This window comes from Rattus norvegicus, chromosome 4 (genome assembly GCF_021556685.1).
Source record: "Rattus norvegicus strain SHRSP/BbbUtx chromosome 4, alternate assembly SHRSP_T2T, whole genome shotgun sequence".
Lineage (NCBI taxonomy): Eukaryota > Metazoa > Chordata > Mammalia > Rodentia > Muridae > Rattus > Rattus norvegicus.
In genome coordinates this window covers 135,376,446-135,397,208 of record NC_141537.1, presented here as the reverse complement: position 1 = coordinate 135,397,208, position 20,763 = coordinate 135,376,446, and the positions used below count along the sequence as shown (strand labels likewise).

The window sequence follows — 20,763 nt, the reverse complement described above, 5'->3', positions numbered from 1 at the left end:
AGGGTTTGAACGTGGGACTTTATAGTCACTCAAAAGGTCCACACACATAGATTTGCATCTAGGTGCTCAAGGGTGGAAGATGTCCAGCAGCATAGAAAGAGGGCAACGTGCTTTACCGAGGTCTGTGAGGTGAAATGCAAATACTTTTGAGAAATACTCTCATGGGCACCCAAAGAGTTTGGGAAGATAATCAAGTCTCCTGTGGCCCAGGTAACTTAAAACATAAAAGTCACCATCATACCATGGATATTATCAAAATCTGTGACATGACTTTTTAAACATATACTGCTATTTTCTTTTAAACAAATAAAGTATCATTCTGAGCTTCTATCTGTGATTGAGAGGGAGCTCAAGGAACACATCCAGATACCAGCTAATGGGTGCAGACAAGAGATTTTGCTTTTAGGGAGATAGCTCGGTGAATGCCTATTACTTCTCCCTTTCTACAGATGTTAGCTTAGTCACAAGATCTAACTTACCTCATGAAAAATTCATTTCTCTGATTGTCTACCCATATAGAGGACATGAGTGCCATCTCTGAAAGTAAAGGCCAAAATACCAGGACAGCAGTCAGTATTGCCTACTGGAATGGACTAGACAGCAGAAAGGTTCTTCTTCATAGGTGTGCACATGTGCATATAGCATGTATATACATACCCCCATCCATTGTAGTAATCTATCTATAAACTCTGACTATTGCTTCTTATGCCAAATAGCATCAAACAGTGAATTTTAAAGAAATGGCCTTCTTCTGAGCTGTGACTTAGTCCTCTGGCTTTTAAATCTTTGCATTCTTTCTTCTAATTACTCACTCAGTGAATAAGGCTTTTAACTTACTTGGTATGAAAACAGATATTTTCTGAAATGTTTAAAGGGGAAGAGACTCCTCCCAATTTCTATATTATTTTAAAGGGGCAACCTGTCCCCAAACAAAAAGCAACAGCTACACTTCATGTGAAAATAGAACACTCCACATATATTTTGTATATCAGGAAAAGCGGGAGATACAGAGTCAAATAAGCAGGTCTAAAAGTACTAGAGAGACAAGGCTGGGGAAAGAGAACATGGGAAACCTACCCTGGCTCTCAGCCAAGTACAGTGGCTGTAGGGTCCCTGGTACAACATGGTTCTGTAGCCAGTGAGTCACAAAGGCATAAGTGGGCCAGCAGTGCTGAAGGGCCCTGAAGAACTAGGCGGGCCCTAGGTCTCCACCTAGGATGACAGCTGAGTCCCAACAGAAGGAAAATCTCTCCGAATCTTTGTTAAAAGCTGCTGAGCAGTTCTTGGATCCACGAGTGTTCTTGTTTAATAGAACATCTCCATGTCATTTATTTTTCCAAACTTGAAGGAGTTTTTAATTTTTTTGAATTTGCAGTTTTTAAAGATTATCTTTTTATTTATGCATATGTGAGTAGGTGTGTGTGTGTGAGTGTGTGTGTGTGTGTGTGTGTGTGTGTGTGTGTGTGTTTGCGCATGCATGTGCATGCATGCATGCCAGAAGAAGGCATAGGATTCCCCTGGAGGTAGAGTTATAAGCAGTTGTGAGGACCAAACATGGATACCTAAAACTGAGCTCTGGTTCCCCACAAGAGCAGCAAATGCTCTTAGCTGCCAATTCTTTTAGCCTCAAAGTCATACTCTTATGTGTCATTTATACTTGTACTTTTGCTCTGTAGAAGGAGTAGCCTATTTTTCAGTGCAGGGATGGAGCCTTGAGCTTAGCAGGTGAGGATGATGTGCTCTCTTACTGACCTAAATCCCCAGTCTTAGAATATCTTCACTTACTATCCTAAAGAAATCACAGCCTTAATCCATTAAGAAACTCACTTCCTAAACCCTCCAGTACAAATGCCATCACTGCTGCCTTAAAGAAAGCCAACAGTCACACTCCCAGAGCTCTGACCACTGACACCTTTGTTTTCCATTATTGAAGACCTTCAAGCCTCTTAGAGCCACAATGGATTTTTCCAGGAATGCTGTGCGAAAACCATGCTCCTCTGTATGTTTTCTCATAGATTAGATGTTAAGAACAAACTAAAGGGAGAGCAAAAACAGAAGACGAATTGTAGTTTTTTACATAACACTTCCAATGTGGGCATCACTCCCTTGGTGTAGTATAGGCAGAGGAACAAAGCCAGGTGAGTCACCATATGGACAAAGCAAGAGAAGTTAGGAGACTCCTGCAGTACATTTGCTTCAGACATGATTACATCCTTTTGTGTTGTGATAGAGTTGGGGTGTAGTAGAACCATCCCCTCTTATTTTACAGGGGACTTTTTAAATCTCAGTTTCCCTGGCATAGAGCATACTATCTACTGGGCAACAGGCTCAACCCCTGCCTCCTTCAGCCTCACAAGAGAAGCTTTACTGACCACTGTGTTTAAACAGCCCCCGCCTTTCCCTTTGGCATTCCCTATTCTCTCATCGTGCTTTATTTTTATCCCTGGGGCTTATCACCAGCTGACATCATGTGCATCTGTCTGTCATCTCTCTCCCTCATGAAAATTCAACTGTGTGAGAGCAGAACCTTTTTGTTTTGTTTGCTGGTGTCTCCCTGGAGTCCAGGAGAATCTCTGGCATGTAGTAGGTGGGCAGGAAAATAAATGGACCGTTGAAGGAGTTATGAGATTGCTGTGAAACAGAAAAGAATACAGCTGAAACGTTTCCCATGGTACCTGACTCCTAGAAGGCCTGCAGTACAAACCAGTTTGTTTGTGTTACTGTAAGCACCTTCCACACAAGGAGTCTCAGAAGCTGACCTAACATAGTGAGCTCACCAGTTTCTTCATAGTTCCTCATGTGTGCCCCCATGTTACAACAGAGACGCTCAAATATACCGAAAGGTCTATGTAAGAGGTGTAAGGTCCCTTAAGTTACATGGGGTAGGAAATCACACATATTTTGAAAACAAACTGTGGAATGAAGGTGCCCACATACTCCAAGAGATGGAAGTTTGATTCTTAGTGCAGCCAGGTTAAGCGATGAGGCCTTTTGGAAGTGTTTTTAGACAGAACCATCAGTCCTCCATGGTCAACGGACAGATGAGTTACCAATGAATGATCTATCTCCTTTCTCTCTACATCTCTGTCTTTGGGTGAATGTGTCTCTCTTGCCTGTGGCTTCAGCCAAGATACACAGCACCAAGATGACTGTCACCAAAGGGCTGATACCTTCAGTATCCCCAAACTCCCAGAACCGTGAAATGAACAATCCCTTTCTCTCTAAATTACCCACTCTGTAGCACATCAGAAAACTAAGACACTCTTGAAGACTCTTGAAAAATAGATTACCTTGAAGAACAATAAGGACGTTTCTCTCAGCCCAAACCAGACAGGTTTTCTTGAAGTATCACTACAAACTGGCAATTCTTTAGCTGAGATGGGATATTTAGCTTTATTAGAAAAACTGGATAGCAAAACTTAATAATAGTTAACTTAGTATATTGTGTACCTTTGTCCTGTTTATACTTATGACTGTCTTTCATATCAGTGACCTTCCCTTACTGTCGCGTCTAAGACCAAATGTGGGCGAGGATATGTGTTATGGTCACTCTGCTCCAGGCTGGAAAGTGGGTCATAACTATCATTATTACTTAATGTATGTTTTTATTGTGTCTTCGTACCTCTGTGTCTTCTCCCTTCCACTCCTCACATCCTTTTAATTTTTCTGCCAAGCCTAGTGTTGAAATCTCTGTGTTTATAGAATCAGGAGAAAAACATTTTATACTCAAACCACTTTCCAGTTAGAAAGGTCTTCAGAAGACACCCGACCTTTGCACTTTCCCAGTGTATAAAACAAAAGTGGCAATCATGTGGCATTCTCAGGGCCTAGGAACGTCACAAGTGGACCCTGATTTTGTGGTTCCCTGACTTGGGGACTTGTCCCTAACCTGGCTTGGTCGCCTTCTCAGGCTTCACTTACCTCCAAATCTAACTTCTCCCTCTCCCATTTGTGAAAAGGAAAGAAGGCCTCTTGGTTTGTCTGTTTCTTAAAGCATGCAAGCATCTGTTGAAGAAAGCACTATGCTTCTTCACTATGTTCCCTTCACTGTTTCTCTGGGAACTGGTTAGGGTTCTATGAAGCCTCAGAAACTGACTGGGTTACTGCAAACACCACACTTCCTACATCTTCCCTCATTTGGCAGCCACAATACTTCTGATTAGGAAACGTCATTAATGAGGATCCTGGCACCCAGTCTTGAACTGGTGTTAGGCGCAAACCACAGAGATCAGGAACCATATCTAGAGCTGTATCCAGACAGACAGCAGAAATACATGATGAGGAAGACTTAGAGGCTCCACCACTGTAACCAGAACTGCATTTCTTAAGTAACAAGCCTGTGCATACAATGCCAGATTACTGTGGTAGATCAGATTGTGGCTAGAGATGACCTCACATTACATTTCTGCCCGGGGGAAGGTTTTGATGGGGTGAGACATGACAAGGAACAAAAGTCTGTTGCTAGAGAGTACTAGAAAATGTTTGACCACGTAGAAATTGGATCCTTCCTTTCTGTTATGACTGGGGACACTGGGCCAATTTCCCACTGACTCAAGAATCTACAGTCACTACCGTCAGCCCACCTCACCCCATTTGCCCTTCTATCCGTTCCTCCCATGCCTTCTTCACATTGTCTTTTCAAATATTTGTCAGAATGTATAGGCAGCTCATGTCCTCTAACTGTAGATTGAGACTTTATATATTTTATCAAAGGCTATGACCATGAAGAAAATTATCAAAACTCAAAAGGAAGAGCTAAGATGGAACCCAGACTTCCCCAAGGTCATTTGATGACCCAAGTGCTATTTCCCAGTGCCCCTGCCATGTCTAGTTCCTTTGCATTCCCAGGTTTGATTGTACTGTCCGCCACAAGCTTATACACTCGACCCCTTCCATTATTCATCCAAGCACTGGGGACAAGAGAAGAGAAAGTGTTATAGAATGTCTCCCTGTGTGACTCCAGTTTCTTCCCTAATGACAAATGCAACAGCCTGCCTACCCTTTGAACTTGAAAGTGGCTTTGAGTAGACTTTCATAGGGGCTCTCATGGTCTGAATGATGACAGGCCACGTTTTAAAGAAGTTTTGATCCACTGGTTTCTCCTGCTAACATTGGGATGAGGAAACCCCACTGCAAGGGGATATCACATAAGTGCCTCATAAACAGCGGGGACCTTGGAAGGTGCACAAATCCCTTACTAGGTTATTTTTAGAGCACTCAGATGCTAAACGTCATTTGAAAGCACTTATGAGTGTGAGGAACTGAATCTATCACCATGATTTACCGAAGTCATGGAAAACACATTTGACTTTTCCTGTTTCCAAAATGACATTGTGTGGACACAGTTCCCCATCCCCCTCCTTCAGAATTATTGGCCCAAACCAAAAGAGCCTCATAAATTCTTCGTGGCACCCTGCTGTCCATGTTCAAAGACTCATAGTGTTTGGTGTACATGATCTATGCACCAAGGTGATTCTAACAGAGACAAATTATGTCCCGACATCTGAAAGTCATCATCTCTCTGCATATGCAGGCATTCTGAGAAAGTCTACAAGAGGATCAAAACCAAGATTAAACCACATCTGTTTGGGTTTAAACGACATTGTCTATGTAGTTCAAAGTTGTTTCCATATATATATATATATATATATATATATATATATATATATATATATCTTGCCCAGCTGTTTTTTATCTTACATTCTTAGCTTTTATCAAAGTGTTTTCATTGGCCAGTCAGTGTTATTTCTAAAAGTTAGAGTATTTACAAAGGGAGCTAAGGAACAAAATGCCTTGTTCCTCTAAGTGCTGTCCCCAGAGCTTTAGCAAACATTTTGAGAAAACTAATACAACAGTTATGTTCAATTCTAAATAGAAAGGCTGTGTCTACCGTGTGTCAGCATATTATAAGTGGGGTCTTCTGTCTTTATGTGTCAGTCATTACACTCAACAGTGACATGAAACATGTCTCTTAAAGGCACATATTACATAGTGAACATTTAACTTTATCAGCATTCTGCACTGATAAGTAGAAAAGGGAATGTTTTTAAAAACCATCAAGGATTAGGAAATAGTCTTATTTGACAGAAAAATGATTGAAACACAAAACTATCCCAAGACTGACTTTCTTCTGAATATCCAATACATTTATATATTAAAAATTCATACCTGATTACAATTTTATAAGAAATGAATAAATTCCACCATGATGCTTTTGCTAACTGGTTTACTAGAGTGGAACTAAGACACAATCAAAACCAACCTGGGCGATTGACTGTTTAACTCCTATTTGTGCCTACTGTAAAGACTGAATACACATTGCAAACATGTTTATACACACAAAGCACACACACATGCATACACAAAAACACATACACAAATATACATGCAAATACACAATCACATACATACATATGGACATACATAGATTCTCACATGCTTAGATGGACACACATAACATGCAGACACACACACACACACACACACACACACACACACACACAGAGCCTCTGCTATTCTTTCCATGTGTCAGCAACCAGCAGGTCACTCTGAGAGCAAGGCAATCACTTGAAGACAGCTTTCCACTGAAGCAGTTATAATCAGTGCTCTGTTATACACAGCAAAATCCTTCTGCTTCTTTTTAATAACCAAGTACATTACTGAAATATTTTGTCCCAAATTCATGTTGAAAATGTAGTTCTGATTTTCCTCAGTTTTGATTACCACAAAAATATAGTTTTGAGAGTAAGTGGATAAGCAGATGCCATGTAATTGAATGCAAGATCCATACGATTTTCTAATTGATTAGGTTTTCCTCATTTCTCAGTCAACAGTTCTTGAACCCCTGAACCACACTGCCTGCCTTCAGATTTTCTCCTAACTTTGGGCCACTTAAACCCAGTTTTCTCATCTACAAAGTAGAATCGATGTTATGCTTAACTTTATGAGGCGATAGTTAACCCCTAAAAGATACACAGCACACCTCAGAGTAATAGTTGTTATTCTCATGCACAATAGTTGTTTCATTAACTTACCATTGCTGTAGGTTGAGTCCTAAGTACCTCCCAATGCCCTGGCTGGAAGCACTACTGCAAATTGAAGGGACCCGCAGAGGGGTTGTAGGTCATTGGAAAATGTTTGTAAAGAGGACTGTGGGACCCTGGTCTCTTTTCTCTTTCATTTCACTGCCCCTTTTGCTCTTCCACACATTCCTATTTTGATGTGTGGCTCCCTGCTTTAGCCCGAGCAGGACACCTACCCATCCCTTGTAACATCCCCAACATAATGAGCCAGCAAAACACGTTACAAGTTGACTGTCTTGGGTACTTTGAGAGAGTAGTGGAAACTCAACACGGCTATTTTTACACCATTCTAAGTTTTTTCTTTGTTCTTTAACCTCTACGTGTCCCCTTCTAGCCTCAAATCGTAAGGCAGATCTCTTTACTGAGGGCACAGTGAGATTAGCTATGTCCATATTTAGATGGCTCACCATGTTCAGCCACCCTCTTCTTAGCCCCCACTCCTAAAACAGCCACACACTTCTCCCTTCTGAAACCAAGTCTTCCACCCCTAGAGAGGACACATGGGTTGTGCCAGGTGTGAGGTCATGGCAGTGACGTCACGGTATTTGCACAATGGGAAAGCTTGCCATGGTTAGATTCTTCTCCTCTACCTTGCTATGTAGACAGATGAACAAGTTGCAGAAGGACACATTCGAGCACATCCTATATTCTCTGTCTTAGTCCCTCTTTCCTTTTCTGAGTGGTTAGGACATCACACAGAATCTTTCTCAATCACATCTCCCATTCCTCTCTCTGATGCTCAGTAAGATGACATCAGTATAGACATCCTGACTACTGCCACACCGCTTCACTAATGCCTACCCTCAGAACGTCGTCAGGGTAATCTTACAGCTACTCCTATTCAGAACATTATTGCTTCTGACAACAGATCGGGGGAAACCCACTCTTCTGAAAGTTAATAGAGAGGAAACTGTATCAGGATTTTACTATCTTTATTGAGGAAGTGACATTTAAATTGTCACTTTGAAAGAGAAATAAAATTTATGGAACTCCCTGTGTGCCAGACACTAGGCCAAATGCTATACCCATCAGATCTCCAAGTTTTCACAAGATGTCTCTGAGGTAGGTCTGATTGCTGCCCCCATTTTATTAACGAAGGGAAAAAAGTCATCATATGAAGCTTACCCTTGCTTAAGGACACATGGTTTGATCTAATATCGCTTGGTTGCTTTGTTTCCGTGTTTCTTCTTGTCCGACATCATTCATTCCCAATTCATCCCCTATGAGTTTTTGGCACCAAGGAAAACATCTTAAATCCATTTAAGTCACTGATATCAAGCAGGCTTCTCCTCAGTTATCAAATGTAGCTACATTGCTCCTCCGAGTTATTTCTTCCTTTTAAAGCTTCTATTATACAGTATCTTTAAAATATTCAGCATCTTCCATATAACCATTCTGTAGTCCACAGCTACGCTCCCATTTCACGGAGTTGGAAAACGCAGCGCCAAGATGCTTAGGGAGTTTGCCAAGACCAAGGCCATATAACCAATAAGTTGCTGGACTGGAAAATGAACCCACGGTTCTCATGTTAGTTAAAACCCCCTAGGCTTGAATAGGAGTGATGGTTCAGTCAGTGAAGTGCTTAGTACTTGCATGTGAAGACCTGAGTGGGATCCCACAGAACGCTATAAAAAAATCCAGACAGAGACACATGTCTGTACTCCTAGCATGGGGAAGGCAGAGATAAGATAATCTCTGGGGCCTGCTGGCTAGTCAGTTGGGCCAAATTGATGAGCTTGGGGCTCAGTGAGAGACTTTACCTCAGATACAAGGAAAAACAAAATAAAGTAGAAAGTGATCACAGAAGAGATCCAACACCCCCATTCTAGTGTGCGTGTGTGCATACGCAAGCCCAACCCCACCTCCCACTCCCCCACCCCTGCCCGCCACCCAAACAGCTTTACCTTTAGATGCACTTTTCCAAATTCCTAGAGCACTGGGTAGATTAAAGCCTACAAATTAATGAAGTTACATTGCTTTTAAGTACAAATAGCAAAATACATCCAAGACATTGACTGTTGGGTGTTGGCTCCCAGCAAGTAGCTTCTGTTCCCGAGCCTTCACGTCTCCCTGCGAGGTGAGGTGAGGACAGGATCTCAGCTTTGTAGCAAGTGTCTTGGTTTCTCTGGATTTATTTAACTACCACCCTGGATTTTATTTCGCCCCAGTTTATCTTCCTACACAGTCATGTGGGTCTTTATCATTTCAAGCAGACAGACATGAGCCTGGGCTTTTGAGGCGTCTGGACAAAGGTGACACTGAGACTTATTTGAAGGATTTAAATTTCAAATGGGCAGGGGAGCGGTTGGCACAGGCCTGCCTGCAGATGGCCGTTGGGCTGCAAGCTGAAGCAAAGAGGCATTCATGCTGTTCCGCTGTCTGTCTGTGGGAGCTGTACCCAGGGAAGGAACAAGCCAGCACAGAGGTACTCAGCAGAGTGCTGTGAGCTCATTCGATGGTTTTGAAAGTGTTTTGGTCTCTTCATTCAAAAACACTTTAGTAGAGAGGCTCTTTCAAAAGAGAAATAACATTTCTAGGCTCTGGACTCTGGGGTCTGGCAAGCCATACGATAGGCCAGCCAGGCTGAGCCTCAACAAACACTAAGTGAATTCAGCAACTCCATGAAGAAATTCAAGGGAGCCCAAAGTTGGCCAAGTCCTAGTATAGGTTAAACCGTTTGTTGGTGGCTGTGTTTATAATGTACAACATGAACAGGTTCACTCCCTCATGGATTCACCCTGTTAACTAAGAAAGAAAAGGCCCAGCATTTCTTTGGCCCAAAGCACAGGATTTTTTTTTCTTAGAAATCTCTTCTGCCAACTTACTATTTTATAGGAAACAACCAGAAATTATTGTGAAGAATCCCTTTCTCCCTACAGCAAATTAAATTTTTGTTGGTTTTGAGGCAGATACTTTGTCAGGCCTGGGACTCATGATCTTACTTCTGACTCCTGTGTGCTAAGATCACAGATATACACCAAACAGACCTGACTCCTGCTAAACTTAATCTATTTATTCAATTAAATGTGCACATGCACGAGTATGCACATGCACACAGGCACTCACACTTGTGCACACACATGCACACACCCATATGTGCGTGTTCGATACCCTCCCCCACACACACTGCCCCACACAATGTCTACTATTCCAGTGTCTGGTTTCTTTTGATTTGGCCCCTTGCTTTTCACTCAGTTCTTATCAGAATGTATCTCATATCTTTTTGGTTCTGAGCCTAGCCTTTAACGGCTAAGCCATCTTTCCGGCTCCAGCATGTAGCTCTTGCAAGCTTCTCCTCAAATCTACTCTCTGAAATAGTAGCGTGAAATAGGACATTGTCTTCAGATGAGATACTGGTGATGTGAATTTGTATAATGGGCAAACTCAGCCCCTGTCTGTTTATCCTTTGGAAGTACTTAATGCAGCATTTAGAAATGAGTGGTCAGTTTGATCAGTCAGGAGTGATCCATAGGACATGTGACAGTGTTAAGTGACTATAAATATACCCGTGTCATGTTCCTGTTCTAACCTTGCTGTGTATGTGAGTTTTTCTACATCAAAAATATAAACAGCTTTTTATTCATTTATTTTCATCTCTGTGTGTATATCTCTATAAATATGCCACATGCTTGTGGGTAGGAATTTGAGACCATAAGAGGGTGTTGTAATTCTTAAAACTGAAATTACAGGTGATGGTGAGCTGTCCAATGTAGGTTCTGGGAGCGGAACTTGGGTCTTCTGGAAGAGCAGCTGCTTAGCTGATGAGCCATCACTCCAGCCCTCCCCATGCCCCGAAAGCTTTTAAACAACAATAAAATGGACCACAGTTCTATGCCAGAGTCAGGTTTCACTTGGTGTTTTATCTGACACCCAGCTCTTTCAAGTCATATTGTCAATGGTTAGATCTCTGTTCTCTATTTACGGTGGTTAGATCAATAGTGTGCCCAAAAGTTGCATATAATAACATAGGTCCTCAGCTTGGCACCCTAGAAGGTGGTAGAAACTTTAAGAGGAGGAGCCTAATGGTAGTATTTAAGTCATTGGTGGTGCACCTTCCAAGGAGAGTGTAAATTGGTCTTTTCCTGTATCCGTTTTGTTCCTGCCTATAAGGCACTTGGGTTGCTTTAATATATGCTTATTAGTGACTTTTCTTGTCTCAGACCTAAAAGCAGCAGGGTCAAGTGACCATGGGCAGAAGCATCCAAAACTGTGAAGCAAAATCAATCCATGCTATTTGTAAGTTGGTCATCTCTAGTACTTTTATCTCTAGGGAATGGACTTGGAATCACTGGAACGTGTGTTGTAGGAGACGGACACTAGACTGAGTGGTTTAAATCAGTCAGAGCACAACTGATGAAGCATTCAGGCACAGATTTGAAACTCGGGTTCATGATTTTCTAACTGGAAGACTCTGCTTTTCTGCTGTGCTCCTAAAGATCCTTCTGCAGAAATGCAGCATCACTTTCTTGCACCATTCAATCTTCTTTTTAACTTTACTGGATTGGAGTTCCCTAGAAGACACACCTCAGGGTGTGTCCATGAGAGCATTTCCGAAGGAGTTTAACTGAAGAGGAAAGACCCACCCTGGATGGTGGATGGCACCAGCATATAACCTAGCGTCTTGTGTAGAATGAAAATGGGAAGAGCCAACACAGTACCAGCATTCAGTTCTCTGCTTTCCAGCTGTGGACACAAGGTGACCAGTCATCCCACACTCCTTCAGTCCTGCCTTCCCCACAGTGATGTACTGTGCCTCACACGTGGGCCAAAATAAACACTCCCTCTCCAAAGTTGTTTCTTGCTGGCTGTCTGGGCACAGCAACAAAACATAAATAATACACTTGCACAGTTGGAGATTTAGTTCAGTGGTAGAGCGCTTGCCTAGCTCGCGCAAGGCCCTGGGTTCGATCCCCAGCTCTGAAAAAAAAAAAAAAGAATAAATAATTCACTTGCATTTTAACAAGAAAACACCTCCGAGCTCTTTCTTTGCTAACAATGGAAAAAATGCATTTGTTTTTACATTTTAATGAAATCAATAATTTTAGAAGATTTGGTAACAAAAGGGACATCTCTTCCCATCATAAATTCCAGTCTTCAGAAGGAAGACTAGTTTGGGCTTTACCTTTTCTGGCTTTAGCTGGAAAATGGAAACTAAGAGAGCAGGAGATAGAGAGATCTTTTTAAGTGGAAAGATATTAAAAAAAAAAGTATTTGGAAACCCATATAAAGATGCCAAGCCGATTTTTATGGAAATTCAAAACGCTTTTGAGATAACCAGCAGTTCTCTTAAGGTTTGATTACAGGCTTGTTGGCCTTAATTTTTCTCTAATATATAATTCTATGTTACAGTACTCTAAAAATGTTGTGGCATGTCGTTAATGCTTACAAAATGTCATAAAAGGACCCGGAGCAGAAAACCTCCCAGCTAGAGAATTTTACAATCTGAAGATAGAAGCAGTTAGCTTTAATCTAGGGAGCTGAAAAATAACCGCAGACCGGTGGGTATCTTAGAGATACCCCTCCTTGTTCTTTTGAAGTAGAGAACAGATTTTGGAAATTGGCAATGTTCTGATCATAGAAGAAAATAGAAAAATGGCATCTAAAGGTACTAATGGTAAGAAGAAGAAAGAATGAGAAAAGGATAATTCTGCATACAACAGGAGCATCTATCAAAACCAGTAAATTTAAAATACATGCAATTTGCCTGCAGATAGATATTTTTTAAAATTGAACCCAAGTTTGAAATGTTTGAACGTGAAAAACTGAAGTATTATGGAAATTTGGGAAGCTGAGTAACCATCCTCCTGTTTGATCTGGCCATTGACTTCAGGATTCTTTTCCTTCTAAGTAGGGTCTCAACCTCCAAAAATGTCCAATCCCTGACCCAAAATTGTGTGCTGTTGTCACCGTATGTATGCAAAAAATTTTTTTGTCTACTTTCAATTATCTCTAGATCACTTGTGATACCTAATACACATTAGTGCTGTGTAAATGGTTGACACACTGTGTTTTGTAGAGAATAATGACATACAAACACCTTTGCTATAGAAATAACATACCCACAAAAGTACCCCGAGTACTTTTGATCCACAATGGGTTGACTCCACAGACGAGCAAACTTCAAGTATATCATGCAACCACCAAATACATCGGTGTATGAAAAATGCTGCAAATATAAGAGCAATTAAAAGCCTGTGATAATGCTTCTTCTAGCAATGAAAAAATTAAATACACCCAAAACATTGAAATCAACCCATGAATTCATGTGAGAGTCCGTTCAGCTCAGTCCTGGAAACATGACTGGGAGTAAAAGGAGATTAGGAAAGGCAGACCTAAGTAGTGTAAATCTGGGATCAGGTGGATTGTGCACTTGGAGAGAGATATTCCAGTAGGTCAGACGCAGCATATTTATTACATACAGCACAAAAGTGGAAGTGGGTTCAACATCCATTCTTGAATGAGTATGAGAAGGAGTTGCCACTCCCCTAAGCCTTACCTGAGTAATGTCATGAATACTTACTCTCACAGGAGTTTACTCCATCCCCACAAATCCAAGGACTATTTAATGAGCTTATGCCATAAGCCTGATTGTAGGGTAGGTACCAGTGGTGTACAACATGAATTATACAGGTATATTCCCTGAATAGCATTTATAATCCATTAAAGCAGAAAATGATAAATAAGTAGCCATGGATAATTAAATGAGAAAAAACAAATCAAGGATGTGCATTAAATCCACATTTATAATACTAATGGTAAGAAGATATGTTCCCATGTGGGGGCATAAGAACAGTATTAGGGATATACACAAAGATGCCCTTGAGGAATTACCATTCATTTAGCCATAGTCATGAGCAAGTGGGGCTTGGCAAAATTATCCAGCCAAGAACCTTTCTACAAGTAGTGACTAGTTTATGCAAAGGTCCCAAAGAAGGAGAAAGCAAGCTGAGGTTATGAGCAGGGAGAAAATCACTATAGATAGTGCAGAGAGAAAAGAAAGAGAGAGAATGGCTAGAAGATGCAGAGACCAGATGATACAGACCTCTTTTCCTCTTTGTTGTTTGTTTGTTGTTTGTTTGTTTGTTTGTTTGTTTGTTTAATTAAAGATGTTACTCTAGGAGCAATTAAAAAAATTGCAGTAAAATTAAAATAAAGTTTCTTCTATTTCTGCACTAATGCCAGCACCGTAGGACCACATGGCATCTATGGGATATTTTCATCACAGTCAACAAAGTGTCTCACCCGCTAAGCTCCATCCCATATCACACTGCGGATGGCTACTCTCTGAGCCTGGCAACAATCTCTCTACCCATCTAGTTTCCAAGGCAGGTTGCCACCATGTTAGACATATACATCCCAATTCCATGGCAGACACAGTGTCCTGCCACCACAGACTCTCTTGAACTCAAATCTCCACATGAAAGAACACACAACACAATAACCTCTGATCCAATTGATCAAATATAATTGTCCACCTAGAGAAGATATATTTTGTTCATCTAGACACACAAAATCCTGTATACACCCATCCCTTAAGAATAGCCATAACAACCTGTAGATGTGCAGCTGCTCCCTCCACCTTCCTCAGTCTCCTCCTCTTCTAAAACTTTTCTCCCCAGCCCCCTTCCTTCTCATCCAATGACAGGCCTCGTTCTATCCTGTACCTACCTTCACCTGCATAATGACATCAACCTACACAGGAGTATAGACAAGAAGAAAAACATCTTCTTGTGAAAGTCACTCCATAATGAAGCAAATTAGAACTGAAACATGCAGAAAATGGACTATTTTTGCCTCTTGGTCAAGACAACTGGATACCTTCAAAGGGCTGAGGGTCTGAGAGGTCATTGTGTTCTGTGATTGAAGACTCACAACATACTAGTAAAAAGGAAGAGAAGAAAGAAGGAGAGAGAGAAACCCCCCTACCCATCCCACACACACAGATCACCACTCAACAACAGACAAAATAGTTCTAAACCACATGTGAGACTCCGGCATGAGAAGGAAAGGTGGTAAGGCAGGCATATCCCAGAAGTTGATTGAAAAACTGCAATAAATAGCTGAGGGTCGGGGTGGGAAGGGAATCCAATTCATCGGCTTCTTCACAAAGTGCCATTTGCCATAAGCAGGATTAGTGAATTACCATCCCTAATTCTAGCTGTGGTCTAGTGCTCTTTTTGACTCTGTTTTGGGAAGATTCCACCCATTCGTTTAAGAGAGGAACCTGGGAATCATCCCTGATGCCTCCTCATTCTTTATTCTACCTATTGAATCTATCACCAAAGTCCTTATTATTCTGACCTCAAAATATATCTTCAAAAACTATATTCAAAATATATCTTGGATCCATTTCTGTGTGACCACTGCAGACCAAGCCACTAGGCTTTCTCATGCTGACTAACAGAGTCCTGGTCCTATATAGTCTGTCCTCTACAGTGTAAAATATGATGTTACAAACTCGTCAGTTCCTTGCCCCAAGCCACTTAGAAGAGAATCACTCCTTTTCCTGCCTCATAACCTGGTGTAGGATCAACACCCTGCCTACCTTGAGAACCTTATCTCAGACCATTTACTTTCTCCAAATCTACCCTGCCTCCTGTTTCTTCCATGTGCCAAGCTTTTCCTGCCTCAGAAAAAGTGCTTCCCTAGAGAAATCACATTGTTAATGAAGGACCTTCAGGATCATCTGGGAAAGGAAAACAACATCGTAGGCATTGTACCTGCTATTAAAGATCAGAATTTCTGAGTCTGGGACCCCAGAAAGCTGTGTCTTAAGAAACTTTCCAGGTGCTATAAACACAAATCATACACACACATGCATGCACATACACACACACAAACACACACACACACACAAACTTATATGTGTGTGATGTATATGTTATATATGTATTTGTCACTGCTGAAAGAAATTCTGTCTTCTAATCCTAAAATGTTTTAAGATTCTATCTGTAACTTTAATAAAGATGTAATGATTTAAAATGCAGGAATATATATATGTATACATATATATGTGTGCGTGCATGTGTATATGGGGAGGTATGTGATATGCACATGCATAAATACATGCATACATATGTATGTATATGTGTAATATATGTATGTGTATGTATGTATATGTATGTATTTACATATTATATGATGTATATGTATATATGTATGTGAATGTCTGTACACACATACATATGTATTTATGGGTATGTATAGATATACACATATATACATGTACATGTCTATATACATACATGTATATATGTACATATTGTTTACCATTCATAGCTGCCACTCTCAGGTTTAGTTCAAGATCTAAGAGAGTTGCTGATAGGAATTCTTATGACTTCATTCTAAGAAAAGAGAAAGAGAAAAGGAAGGCATCCCGGCCTTCCTCTAAAGATGCCTCCCAGGGAATGCACACCACTTTCATTTACTTCTGCGAAAGAAGAATTGTATCACCACCAAGCTGCAAGCAAGACTGACAGACACCAGTGTTTATTCTGAATGGTCTTCACACCCAGCTATAAATGTCACTTTTATTTCCTCAGATGAAGGGATGAAGTGAGAGCTGGAACCAAGCTCTGTGAACACATAGCTTGGGCTGAGCCCATAGCATTTCTTTCTCTGTACTAACTCTCCCTAGGCCTAGACCTGGAAGCATCTAGCCTCCATAAAATCAAATCTTCCAAGCTGGCTGGTTCAATCCAGCTTTCTTCAGCTTCTGACTGAATTGCTTCACCTATTTTCACACTAAGTTTGGCAATAAGTTCTAATTTTCTGGCTCCTTCTCATTCTCTGACTCATTCTGTCTTCATCTGTGTCTAACTTGTTCTTTCTGCAACCTGTCTATGTAAAACTGTCTCAGTAAAATTGCCATGCATACACCACACAGCTTATACCTTTTTGTCTCTCTTGCTGCTTTTAGTAGCCTCTCTTTCCTGTGCTGTTCTCATGTGAATTGGGTCACATCCTATTCCTGACTCAATCTGTCAAATCTTTCTCTGATTTGTCATTTTGCCCCTCAATTAGATGCCACTTTCAAACATGGCTACTTCCTTCTACAAACCTTACTTTCATCATTAGGGATTAAAGATATACTAAGGGCATGTCTGTATTTCAGCCAGATCATATGGACCTAGAAGCTCTTTGGATGTAATCCCTTGCCAGAATAGTCATTTTGCTGAATTAAAATTCCTCTACATCTAGCTTACAGAGTTATGTTGCTAGAAATAAAGAAGTACTATGTATTGGGGACTCATATCAGACTACTCCCATCACCTACTCTGCATGTATTTTAACTGAAATTACCTTTCTCAGTAAATCTGACTGCCAGGTTGGAGTCAACCTCACTCCTTTGTTTATTCTCTCACTACATCCAAAAATTCTCTGTGTTCCCTATAACAAAAGGTATAATTATATACATATTTGCTGCAAACCCCACATCTCCTTTCTTAGATCATAAGTCCTCTGACGGCAGAAGCTACATCAACATAGTCAGTGTTGATTATCTGGTACCTGGGACTTAGCAAACTCTTAGTTAATATTCAACAAGTGAGCAAAAGAAAAGAGTGAATGAACAGGTGCTTGGAATTATTTCTTTGCAGCAGGCTGAAAGATTGGGCAGAAAAATGCCGGTTCCACTGACAATATGCTATTCCTCCCCACCATTGATATCTGGACAAATACATTCTGAAGTTAAGGAACTCTTTGCTAGCAGCATAAGCAACTGAGCACAAATCCTTCTCATGTACTCTCGAGTCTAAAGAAGTGAGGAAAGAAAACTCCGTTTAAAAATTTTAAAAGATCATGGGAGAAATTCAAAGATCACAGAAACAAGTCCACAATATACTAATGACCATAAAATACTCATGAATATTTGTCAATTAAAAGGAATGAGTTTCAGATTTGGGATTACAAATAAATTTTATAATCAACAAGGGGTACAAGTAAGGTGCAGTGATACACACAAAGTCTGATAGTTAATGATAAAAGGGAAAGTATTATGGCTTAAAAATTTTTTTATAGAGTATGAGATTTTGAATTCCAGCACCCATGTGGTAGGTGGCTTGTTCCTACCTACAACTTCAGTTCAGGGCTTCTGATATCCAGTTATGGCCTCCACAGTCACCCACATGCATGTATACATACTCACACAGACACATATAAAATACAGATAAAATAAATAATGAGGGAATGTGTATCTATTCTGAACTTGCATGCACCAAATAGAATTCACAGATGGATCTAAAAAAGAAAAAAGAAAAAGGAAAAGGAAAGGGAAAAATAATCAATCTACAATCGTGGGATATTTAGCATAATTGCTTCAGAGACTACCCTACCAAACTCCAAAAATTAATAAGAATGTAAACTCTGTGACACAATTAACAAGTTACATGTAATGCTTTAGAACCCATGCCCAATGCTTCAGCAATTTTGACCTCTTTAAAAGAGTATACAACAGGGGCTGGAGAGATGGCTCAGTGGTTAAGAGCACTGACTGCTCTTCCAAAGGTCCTAAGTTCAATTCCCAGCAACCCCATGGTGGCTCTCAACCATCTGTAATGAGGTCTGATGCCCTCTTCATGCAGGCAGAAAGCTGCATGATGTATACATAATAAATAAATAGATATTTTTAAAAAAGAGTATACAACATTTAAAAGAAAATGTCACCACCCAGGAGATCGAAAAGGAAGCTCAACAAATATCAAAGAGTTTAGATCATCCAACTATGTTCTCTGACAAAAACATAAAGAATTAGAACTCACTAAAAGACATCATCTCCCACAAACATATCCATAGAGAAACTTTAAGCCATCCTGCTATCAGTCACTAGTAAAAGAAGAGAATGATGAAACTGGAAATAATGTGTATAATGAATGCTCTTGTTGGAGAGGAATGTGTAACCTTTAAAATATATCCAACAAAAGAAAACATGAATGCAAAAGCCAATGAGCTAAGATCAACCCCAGAAGCTAGTAAAACAATAACAGAATACACTCAAGCCAGAAGAAAGACATAATAAAGATAAGCATAAAAGTTTGGAAATTTTTTTAAATAAAAAATGGTGGGCATCAACCTGACCTAATTTCAGCTTTTCAGAAGTTAATGATCACATAAGCTTATAGTAAAATGTATGAAGAAAAACCTGGGAAGATCACTGATAAAATTAATCACTAGATAATCAACTGAGAAGTGAGTTGACGTTTATGACTGTTGTGATGAAATGTGATTACATTAGCAGGAAGTGTTCAATCACTAACAGCAATTCAACAGGAACTTGTATTCCTTTACTTTGTGTGACCATCACATAACAACTGAGGCTAGGTGCTTTACAAGGGAAAAGGATTTATTTAGCTCACAGATCTATAGGTTCAAGAGCATGGCACCAGCATCCTGTGGATGGTTTCCTGGCTATACTATGGAATGGTGATGAAATGGAAGATCTTGGAGACAGAAGAAAGCAAGTACCAGGATTGGATACATTGTATAACAACTCGTTTTTGTGAGACCTACCTCAACCTGAAACTGGTATCCCCGCTGTCCTCTCACTGGCCCCTACTTTTAAAAATTCTACCACCTCAACTACCCAGGATGGATCCCTTGAGACAAAAATTCAAATTTGAAATCATAAAAGAATCCAGTAAGTTTCTCATTATTTTCTCCAAAAAAGAAAAATGTTAGATGAATTAAAACAAACTATTACAAGGAAAGACGGTTTAGTGTAGCAACTTTGAAATGTACCTATAATGTCAGTATGGCTCTGAATACAGCTGAGGAAGAAACTGCTGTTGTAAAAATATAAAAAGTAAAAAAAAAGTATGGTTGTCGTTTACCCACTCTAGGTCCAGCACTGCGGTGCCCCAAGATATCTGCTGGTTCTCTTAATTCTCAGTCAGCAAAGTCTCTCACCCACTTTGCTCCATCCCATATCACACTGCTGAAAGCCTCTCTCTGAGTAGTCAGCAAATCTCTCTGCCTATCTAGTTCCCAAGGCAGGTTTCCATGCCACAAACATGCATCCCAATCCGTGGTGGCCCAGACCAGCTGCCCCACACTCCATTACACTTAAATCTACACATGAAAGAACACACAACACAATAACCTTTGACCCAATTGATAAGATACAATTGCCTACCTAAACATACAAAGTCCAGTACCAGCCATCCATTAAGAACATTCATAACAACCTGTAAATACACAGAGCATAATCTTAATGTCACCTGCCATATCGTCCTCCCATGGCTTCTCCCTCCTGTCTCTTCCACCTTTCCATTCCAGTCTCCTCCTCTTCCTTCAAACTTTTCTCCCACCCATTCTTCCTTCTCGTCCAATGACAGGCCTTCTTCTATCGTCTACCTGTCTCACCAGTGACATCATCCCACAAGAATCTTAGGAATGCTTTGATGTAGCTCTTCTTAAGAATCCTTAAGACTGGTGGGCACTCCTGAGGCTGCAGAGCAGAAGAGACCACCAACACTGCCCACCCCTGCCCACATCCCTGGCCCAAGAGGAAACTGTATGAGGCCTCTGGGTTCCCGTGGGGGAGGGCCCAGGAGCGGCAGGACCCCTGCGTCTGAGACACCACCGGAACCTGAAGGAAACAGACCGGATAAACAGTTCTCGGCACCCAAATCCCGTGGGAGGGAGAGCTAAACCTTCAGAGAGGCAGACACGCCTGGGAAACCAG

General features: G+C 40.7%; 1 long non-coding RNA gene across 2 annotated transcripts in view; it reads right to left on the bottom strand.

The window, feature by feature from the left end:
• Positions 1 to 7,997: 7,997 nt before the first annotated feature.
• The window catches only part of LOC134486826 (uncharacterized), a 39,783-nt gene continuing 27,017 nt past the window's right edge, over positions 7,998 to 20,763 (bottom strand). For both annotated transcript variants that reach the window (XR_015686102.1, XR_015686101.1), the window contains 2 exons: positions 13,142 to 13,248; positions 7,998 to 11,999 (listed from right to left, as the gene is read on the bottom strand). This is a non-coding gene — a long non-coding RNA (uncharacterized LOC134486826). The remainder of the gene's footprint in view (positions 12,000 to 13,141; positions 13,249 to 20,763) is intronic.